This window comes from Octodon degus, unplaced genomic scaffold, assembly GCF_000260255.1.
Source record: "Octodon degus isolate 3935 unplaced genomic scaffold, OctDeg1.0 scaffold00040, whole genome shotgun sequence".
In the NCBI taxonomy this organism is placed as follows: Eukaryota; Metazoa; Chordata; class Mammalia; order Rodentia; family Octodontidae; genus Octodon; species Octodon degus.
In genome coordinates, this window is record NW_004524616.1 from 2,141,085 (window position 1) to 2,150,562 (window position 9,478).

The window sequence follows — 9,478 nt, forward strand, 5'->3', positions numbered from 1 at the left end:
ATGAGTTTCTCCCACCTATTATTTCATAACAAGTTTATTTTTTTGGAAGGGTCTACAGGGTGTTTAGGTCTACATTAGACTTGTGATCTGCCTGTTCACAGCCTCCCAAGAGCTGGGATTATAAATGTGCACCATCATGCCTAGTCTCAATTGCCCTCTCAGCGTGCCCGGAGGGCGGGTCCAGCAGGGCAGGCCCGAGGATCAACCCCCGAGCCTGCTTGTAGACGCTTTAATCCACTGAGCTGTTTGACTGGCCTAAGTTGCTCTGTTATCTATTTTAAGTGATTAATTTCATTCATAACTTTTGCTTTCATCAAACTCCATCTAGCTAGGAGTGATGATGCCTACCTATAGTTCCAGATACTCATTAGGCTGAGACAGGAAGATCAGGAGTTCAAAGGCAGCTTGGGGAACTTAGTAAAATCTTGCCCCAAAATAAAATTTTAAAAGGCCTGGATGTGAAGCTTCATGGTAGACTGCTTGCCTAGCATGTTTGAAAGGCCTACATTGAATCCACAATCCCATAAAACAACAGTAACAACAAAACATTGATTATAAAGTGACCTTGTTCATAACCGTGGGAGGCAGAACAAGCTACCATTGTGTGGGTTCTTCAACAGCCTGACTTGACAGTTTCTGGGGGCTGCCTGTAAATGGAACATAAGAGTGGTTCCCCAGTGTTGGGCTGCAGTAGAATTATCTGGGAAGCTTTTTAAAAATACAATTTTTGGCTGGGTGTGGTGGCACCTGCCTGTGATCTCAGCACTCAGGAGGCTGAGGCAGGAGGACCATTGTGAGTTTGAAACCAGCCTGGGATACAAAGTGAGCTCAAGGTCAGTCTGAACTGCATAGCAAGACCCTGTCTCAAAAAGAAAATAAATATATAAATGAATAAATAAATACAACTTTTCCAGACATGTTCCTGGGTAGTTTATATGCGGTAGGGTTAGGGTGAGACTCAGCATAATCTTAACAAATGCTCTAGGCTACACTAAGTTTTGCAAGGCCTGAGCCTAGAGAACCTGATGGTAGGCTAAACCCTGATGCTATGAGCTTGGCATTCTGGGACCACCAATCACGAGTTCCCTCTTCCCCACTCCACAAATTATTTTCTTATCATTCAGTCACTGCCATTTCCCAGCTACAAAACCTTCACAGCTCCCCCATGAATGGATAAAGAAAATATGGCATATACACAAGAAGTGCTACTGAGCCATAAAGAGGGATAAATTCGAGCCATTTGTAGGAAAACAGATTCACCTTGAGACCTTAATGCTAAGTGAAATAAATCAGACACAAAAGGTTCACTATCACATGGCTTCTCTTATACGGCAAACCCAAAGTACAAACAACGTAAAGAGAAAAATAAAATTTCAATTGCAGGAATTATAGAGGTAGTCCTTTTAGAGATCTAGAGATGGTGGGAGGAGGGAAAAATGGAATGGAAGAGAAAGTATAAAGCATTAAGTCGTGACATATACCTATGCCAGTTCCCCATGATGAATGTATTTCATCATGTATTGCAAACATGTGCCACTACCACTCATAACAAAGCTTGTTAGTCTTCTTAACCTGGTCTTTTCTAGCGTCTCACTCATTGATCTGCATCAGAGAACTGGAAGAACTTTCATGCATGTAGGTTAATCCAGACTGTGTGACCACTCCCCCATGCTTTCTGTGTCTCCCTCTTCATGGTTTTCATTCTCCATTTCCACTTGTGTCTCCTCAGGCCCTTGCCCCTGCCTATTTATGTCTGCATCTTCCAGGCTCAGAGCAGACACTACCTCCTCTGGGAGCTTGCCTCCAGGGCTGCCCATTCCAGCCTCCTCCTAACAGATTAGAAGGAATATTCTTTTCCTCTTAAATCTCCATCCCAGCTCTCATACTTTATGGCACTCACTTGTATTTGTTTTATAATTTATTGTATATATCATATTTCCAACTAGACTATAATCTGATTTTGTATAGGTTAAGTGAATGATTAAATAAATCCTTAAATAAGCAGACAGAGAAAAAAGAAAGGGAGTGCATAGGAAAAGAATCAACAGCCTTCTGTCTGTGTCCTAGTGTCCCTGAGAAAATACTGAAAACATAAAAGTCCACCAGCCACCAGCCTGCTCTGCACAAAGGGTGGTTTGGCAGACTCCTTAGCAGAATACCTGCATTTGACTGGAAAGGAACTTAGCTTATCTGTTTTGCAGTAAGGCAGATTCCTGACTACTTAAATCTTCTCCTTGGTCCCGGATTTAGGAGAGCTGGAGGCCAGGCAAGATCCTGGAAGACTAGGGTCCCAGTTTAAGTGACAAGAGTTGTGTACATTCCCCTTTGGCCCCTTCAACCAATTCACATGCTGTGTAAACTCCACTAATGCTTTTCCTTGGTCTTAGATTGGTCCCAATGTAGCCTCTGCTTCACTCTTGGTCTTTTTGGATGCCATCTTCCTACTTGTCACACTGGTCCAGTGCCACTCCTTTCTCCCAAAGTGATGGATCCCTCTCCATTTCATGCCCTTGCTTATGTTGTTCCTTTTATCTGGAAAAGCTATTCCACCCCTACTCCTAGGATTAAATGCCATTTACTCAGGGTTGCCTTCCCTGATTTCACAAGATGGAGTCAGGTTACGGTAACACAGTCATTCATATAGAAACCAACATAGTTGGATTTCATCCCATTTGTGACCATTTGATCAAGCTTCTACTGCTGCACTAGATTTAAAAGTTCACAAAGGCAAGGAATGAAAGTGGGTTAATTAACTGCACTGTTCCCCATAGGTAGTACCATGGCTGGCACATAAGATGCCAGAAGAATATTTGTTTACTCAATGAACAAATTGAATTATAATGACATTCATCTGCACTTTAAAAAGAAGGGGCAGAAAAGTCATAGGTATTTCTGCAACACTTTTTAGTGTTGGCTCTCCCCACTTGTTTGATGAGCACGCAATTCCACACAGTGAGACTTCTAGGACTGACAAGCAATTGGCATCTTCTTGTGTGTAGGAATCATCTCCATACATCTTATATTACTCAGAGAGATGAAGTGTTGTGGCTGAGGACATACAGCAAGACACAGCAGGAATTTGACATTGTTTAGAAAGTAATCAATGAGAAGAAGGTCTTGAAGACCAGGAAATGACAGTTTTGGTCCATTTTCCCCCACTAATTCCCTGGGTGATCTTGACCCTATCCTTTAACATCTCAGAAGTAACCACTTCTATTCAGAGATAAAATCTGAAGATTGAGGCCAGGCCTTCAGAAGTTTCAGAACAGGAATAAAGTAGAGCTTGCCATAAAGATGATTATCCCGCCTCATGCCCCACCCTCCAGACCCAACAGATGGCTTTCTCCTCATTTGAAAATGAAACACTCCTACCAAGGTCACTTATGCCTACAAATCAGTGCTGGCTTTCTTCTCTAGCACAAAATCTCCAGCTGGAAATCAGCTCTAATTCTTTCTTTGCTCAGGCCTTGCTCTAAATAATATATTTTGAAAACGAACTATTTTAGGGCCAAAAAATCTGTTAAGCTAAGCTGATTCATCACTTTCGTCGTCAGGCTGTTGCTCTCCTGCTTCTGCTTTGTCAGATGAAGACGTTTTATCTCCCCAGACAATTTCTCAGTCAGCTACAGGGAGAATTTTCCTCTTGTCATGATAAGATCCTTTACAAAGATTAAAAACCAAAGGATAGGAAGTCTAAAGAAATAAATCTTAAATAAATAAAACTGGAATGGGAGGGAGTAAGCAATGACAGATACAATCACAGAAGAGTAGAGTTGAAGTTGGTCACCACATGGCACCTGTTTTGAAATGCAGAGATTCCCAAAATGTCAGCTGTGTCCCAACTCAGGGGAGTGAAGGATGGAAGGCAGCAAAAAGTAATTCTATAAAATATATTATTTAAAAACTTACCTGTGTGAGTTCTGAAATGCTCATAACTTTCCCTCTTAAGATTTATGTTTCTGAATATCTTTTTCTGGCATACAATTATATAGAAATGTTTACTTTCTTTGCAGAAAAATGAAGACACTCTGAAAACCATACTAGGTAGAATGGAGGGGCCAGAACAAGAACAGCAAACAGCGGGTAACATGAATGCTCATTCTGGATAACTGAGAACAGAAAATATCCCTTCAGAAAGCCTCCCTTGTTCAGCGAGAATTTTAAACAGTGTACAAGTGAGCACCACACTCACAAAAGCACAGTGCTGTAGTGTTAGAGGAGAAAGGCCATGCTGTTGGGGGACACTGCCTCCGGGGTCCTCTTTCTCTGGGCTGTATCTCTTCTGTGCTCCAGGGAATCTTTCCAAATCTACCCCCAGTACTGGCATCCATGTGGTTGTCAGGCTGCTCACACACACTGACTTCTACCTGCCTCTCTTTGGAAGTCTTTGTCTGCTCTTGCTTTCCTCATGCAATTGTCCAGGATGTCACCCACTTATTTCCAACCTGGGACCCAGGACTCATTCTGAAGGGACCCAGGACTCATTCAGAACACCTCTCTTGGCACCGTCAACCCACCGAGAACCCTCTAATGAACCCCCTTTCCTACACTACGCCCTTTGCACTGCCTCAGTTCTGGTCCACAAGGTTCCTCACCTGGTCTAGTGCTCCTGCCTCCCAGAGGGCCTGTCCCTTCTGTCATTTCACAGCTTTGGCAGTGGCATGTTCCAGCCACTCATGATCAGCATCCTGACTTTTATTATGGTCGCACAACTCACAATCTCCCCATATATTAACAAACACTTATCATTTAGAGAATGTCTCCTTAAACGCTCATGCACTCACAGAAGGGTGACTGGATCGTGGGGGTGCTGTACTCATCTGCAGGTTCATGCAGTGTGAGTTCAGCACCTGATGTGCTGCAGCAGGGGGTGCTGGTTAGGGCAGGACACTGCAGTGACCTGGAAGGGTGCCTCTCCCTCCCACTTCCTGTCCTCCTTTCTCAGCTTCCTGGCTGCCAGGATCTGAGCTGCTATCCTCTGCCAGACCCTTCCACTACACCTTTCCTTCTGGCCAGCTGTGGACTGACCCTTGAAAACAGTAAGGAAAAATAAACTTCTCCACCTCTAAGTTTTGGACTTTGAGGATTGTTTCTCAGTGCTGAGGTAGGCGACCGAGACAACAGCCAACACACACAAGCACAGTCTTTAATACCAAAAGGTACCCTCAGACAACATGCACACAAACTACCATTTGTCCTTAAGCTACACTGACCTGCCTGTCGTTCACTTACTCCAGTGTGATGAACCTAAGGCACACATACTCCAGTAGGCTGTTTGTATCATTGAAAGCTCTAAAAGATTTGCAATCTCTGCCCCATTCCACACTCCTCTCCCTGTTTCCAGATCTCTGTTTAGGCCAGCGATGGTGAATATTTTAGATCTTTCAATGATACAAACATCCCTCTGTGGCATGTGAGCCATAGGTTTACGACCACTGGTGTAGGCCGTTTTACCCACCTGAGGTGTCCATTTCTGTCATTCCATTTATTAATTCACTTCAGAGCTCTGCTTTGTCCTCCAACTCAAGAGCAAAGCATCCTCTCCTACAAAACCAACTAAGCTTACCCTCCCTTCTTGGTAGTCACAGCCTTTTGTACCTGTGTACCCAAACTGGTCAAGACCATTTGTTGGTTTGGCCTTTCCTTCTGACCTTGGAAACCTAAAAGGTAGAACTTAACAGCACAAGATTGGGGGTAAAGAGTCCTGGGATAAAATCCCAGTCATCTCTTACTAAACTGAGAAAGATTATCTAAGCCTCTGTTTTCTCACTTCAAAAACAGAGGTAAAGCCACCATTTATTTGGTAGAATTTAAATTACAAATAGATGAGAAAATTGAGAATACCTAAAGACTCACTAAATGGCAACTCTTATCGAGACTCCCTGTATCCTGCCTTCAGTGGAAATGTTTAATTTCATGAATGAATTTAGCTTGCAGCCCTTTCAATGTTATAAAAAACATACTCAAGCATATACATTGTCACAGTGGAACTTCCCAAGATTTATATAACATAAACAAAGGAATTACTGATGTTTCCATTTTACCAGTGCAAAAGTGCATATTGAGAACATCAGTAACTTTTTCCAGAATGTATAGTGAGTCTTCGGCCCAGGTAAGCGTAGAACTTGGCCTTCAAATATTTACATGTAAAACATGAATTTAACATTTCAGAAAATGAGACCACCTAAAAGCAATACAGCTGTCTGACTCTTTGTACTGTCCAGGGTGCTTTTTCTAAATGAGGCTATTTCACAGGAAAAGGACATCATAAAATAACAAATCAGTAAGATGCTAGAAAAGGACTCCTTGGTTCAGAGCTGGGCCCTGCACATGAGGGTGCACATGTAGAAGAGATCCTCTGGAAAGCATAAGTCAGACTACATCATTCCCTTGCTTCTAGGTCCTCCAGTGACTCCCGACTCAGCACGGGGTCTCCCTCCTTGCTGTGCGTGAGCCTTTCTATGGTGTAGGTCCTAACTACTCTTCTACGACGCTATCTTTAAATTGTTATACTTCAGTCACACTGGTCCTCTGCTTCCTTATACTTTCTGAGCTCAGTACCACCTTAGGATCTTTGCATGTCCTATTTCCTCTCCTAGGAGTCTATATTTCCCAGATTTCCTGACTCTTGGTATCTTTTTCTTAACTAGGTCATAGTGCCAAACCCTTTCATCTTTTTTGTACAACTTTGGCTCTCTATCATTCTCAGTCTGTCATATTGCCTTAACTTGTCATGACTTCTTCATATTATTTATCATCATATAAACTTCTTTGTTGTTTTTCTTTGCTTTCCTTCCATAGAATGTTATGGCAACAGGGACAAGATTTTGATTTTATCAACTGCTCTACATCTAGCCTCCTGGATCAGTGTCTGGTACATTGTAGGTACTCAATGAACGTTTCTTAAATAGATGCTTCAATAAATGTATTTTATCATCTCTAAAACACCAAGAGAAGTCCTCCAATGCTTAAAAATCCAGGCTGACATAACATCCTTAAAAGTTAAAACACTGCTACCCTTAAAGTTAGAACTCATAAAAGTGAATCAATTCTAAACATCATTCCTACAGAGTTGAGAACAAAAGACTCCTGTTTTTATATATCTAGGAAGGCTGATTCTTTTGGCAAAAGAAACTATCTGGAGACACTCCCTCCATGGAACCTCACTGCATGTGTGTTTCTTTCCATGTTGGACCCCAGCCTTCCGTTCTGGTTTCAATCTGGTGATTTTATCTGACAGCCTGCATGTCACTGCTCATAGTGGACTTGCTCTGCTGCCAAAGAGTTAACTTAGACAGCACACTACACATATAACAAGCAAAATGTTAATCAAAGGTGAGCAGGACCAGAGGTGGTAGAGCAGACCTGTAATTCCAGCACTCTGGGAGGCTGAGATGAAAGAAACATACAAATTTGTTTCATACAAATTTGAGCCTGGGAAACTTGGCAACATAATAAGACCTGTCTCAAAATTTAAAAAAATAGAAAGGGCAGCAGATGTATCTCAGTAAAAAGGCTCTGGACTCAATCTTTAGTATGTAAAGAAGAAGAGGGGATGGGGAGGTTGAACAGCTCTTCCAAGTAGTTTAATGTCTAGTATTCACTTCAAAATGATCTGGAAAACTTGTTTCTAATGCCATCTACGGAGCCTACTCTAAAGTTGGAAATCTCGGAAAGGGCTTTAATTATCTAGAGAAATACACATTCTTCTCAAGCCAAGTATGACATAGTTCTCTCTACCTTGCTGAATGTTCCATAGAAAAATAATAGCATCCAGAAGCTCACTTGTTATCTAATAGGAATTTTGCAGAATCTGGCAAAACAGAAATCCTTGTTTACTTGTTTCAGGTTAATTTAATAAAGGAAAGTTAGAACAGACTCAGCCAAATTTCTGCTGTAATGATCTGTTCCTATGAACCAGAAAGTGCCATCTAAAAGTTAGTGTGGGGGCTCTATCTCCTTCCTGCATCTCTTGTATTCAATGTGCAGCAAAAGTGAATCTAAGCGTAAGTGCCGAGCTCTCTCCTAACAATTTCCAGTCTACTTTTTCCTCTCTTTCAAACAGTAGAGCCCCACATTTCCCTTTATCAGATGCCACAGGAAGTTACATAAAGCAGGGTTTAGATTCAATGTATATAATTATGTCAAAGTTGATGGCATCATAATTCGATGAAAATCAAGGAGCTTTTAAAATTGTGAGGCTATTTTTATAAGAGCTTAAAACATGCAGTCAGTCTCATTCTCCCAGTCTACTATCAAAAATCAGAAAAAGATGCATGAAACGACAACACTCATGGATAAAGAGTCCAAATTGGTGTTCAGGCTACCGCAGTTTATAGCATTCATGACCATCTCTTTAGCTTTCAGGCTCATGACAACAGCTATTGCCAGTACAAAAAAAAAATATTCTTCCCTATCCAGTTTATGAGTTAGCTATTTGGCTCCCAGTGGTCCCCTCTTCTACAGATATTATAGATTTCCTTTAGGTCCTTAGCACAGAAGAGACTTAGCTGTAGATATACTAATTGAGTTCAGGGTAAAAGCATTCAGGCAGGCAGGGGAAGAGCACAGAAAAGTAGAATCATGAAACCTAACTGAGGTAAGCTGGTAATTATTGAAAAGGCCTTAATGGAGATAGAAAAAAAATCTGTACGAAGGTACTTTCCAGTAATTAATTGAGCCTCTCTTACTTCCAAATTGAGAAAAATACAAAAATCAATAATTTTAAACATGTCATAGTTATTGACACTAATGAAACCTCCTGAATAAGCATTAATGCAGCTCCACTGGTATTTTAAATTTACATTCCTCAGTGAGTGAGCGTTACAAGGTCAGGTCAGGTCCCTTGGGCTTTCCTGAGCTGAAGCTATCAAGTAGACAGGACTTGGTTCCTGTGGCTCAGGGAAGGAGCGTTTCTGAGCTGTCCGTGGTGCTAGAAGAGCAGCTATGTCCTTGCTCTCCTCTCTAGGGGTTAGTAGCAGAAACATTCAAAAATATCATCTCCTACATGCACTGATCTGCACTTCCATATAATTTGGAAAAGAAAACATGGAATCTAATATCTTGTCTGCCTAGCAAGCTTCGGTGTGATTGAGCCACCCCAACACAGCATCTCCTTTGGCCCTCTTAACTCTCAGACATTAATAATTATGCTAAGGTACATTCATTTATATCCACTTGCATTTTTCTTTTTAATTTATTTGCTATTTACAAATAAAAAAGTTAAGGGTTGAAGGAATACTTATCATCTAGTTTTAATAATTGGATTCAAACTTAGATTCCTATTGTACAAATCATTCCTTGTACCTCAAATTTTTTTTAACTGTACAAAGAAGTAGTTAATGCTTTGGGGAGAAAATATAATGGTATGTTTCAGAGTATTATATAAATTTCTATGCTATACCATGAAAACATCTGTTATGTCACTTTTTGTTTTGATATCACATTTAGTAAGAAATTCTCAATAGACAATTCACAG

The 9,478-nt window shown here is 41.1% G+C and overlaps 1 protein-coding gene across 5 annotated transcripts in view; it reads right to left on the reverse strand.

Moving 5' to 3' along the window:
- Ppp2r2b (protein phosphatase 2 regulatory subunit Bbeta) overlaps positions 1–9,478 on the reverse strand; it is a 454,351-nt gene that overhangs the window by 239,035 nt on the left and 205,838 nt on the right. The window lies entirely within an intron of this gene.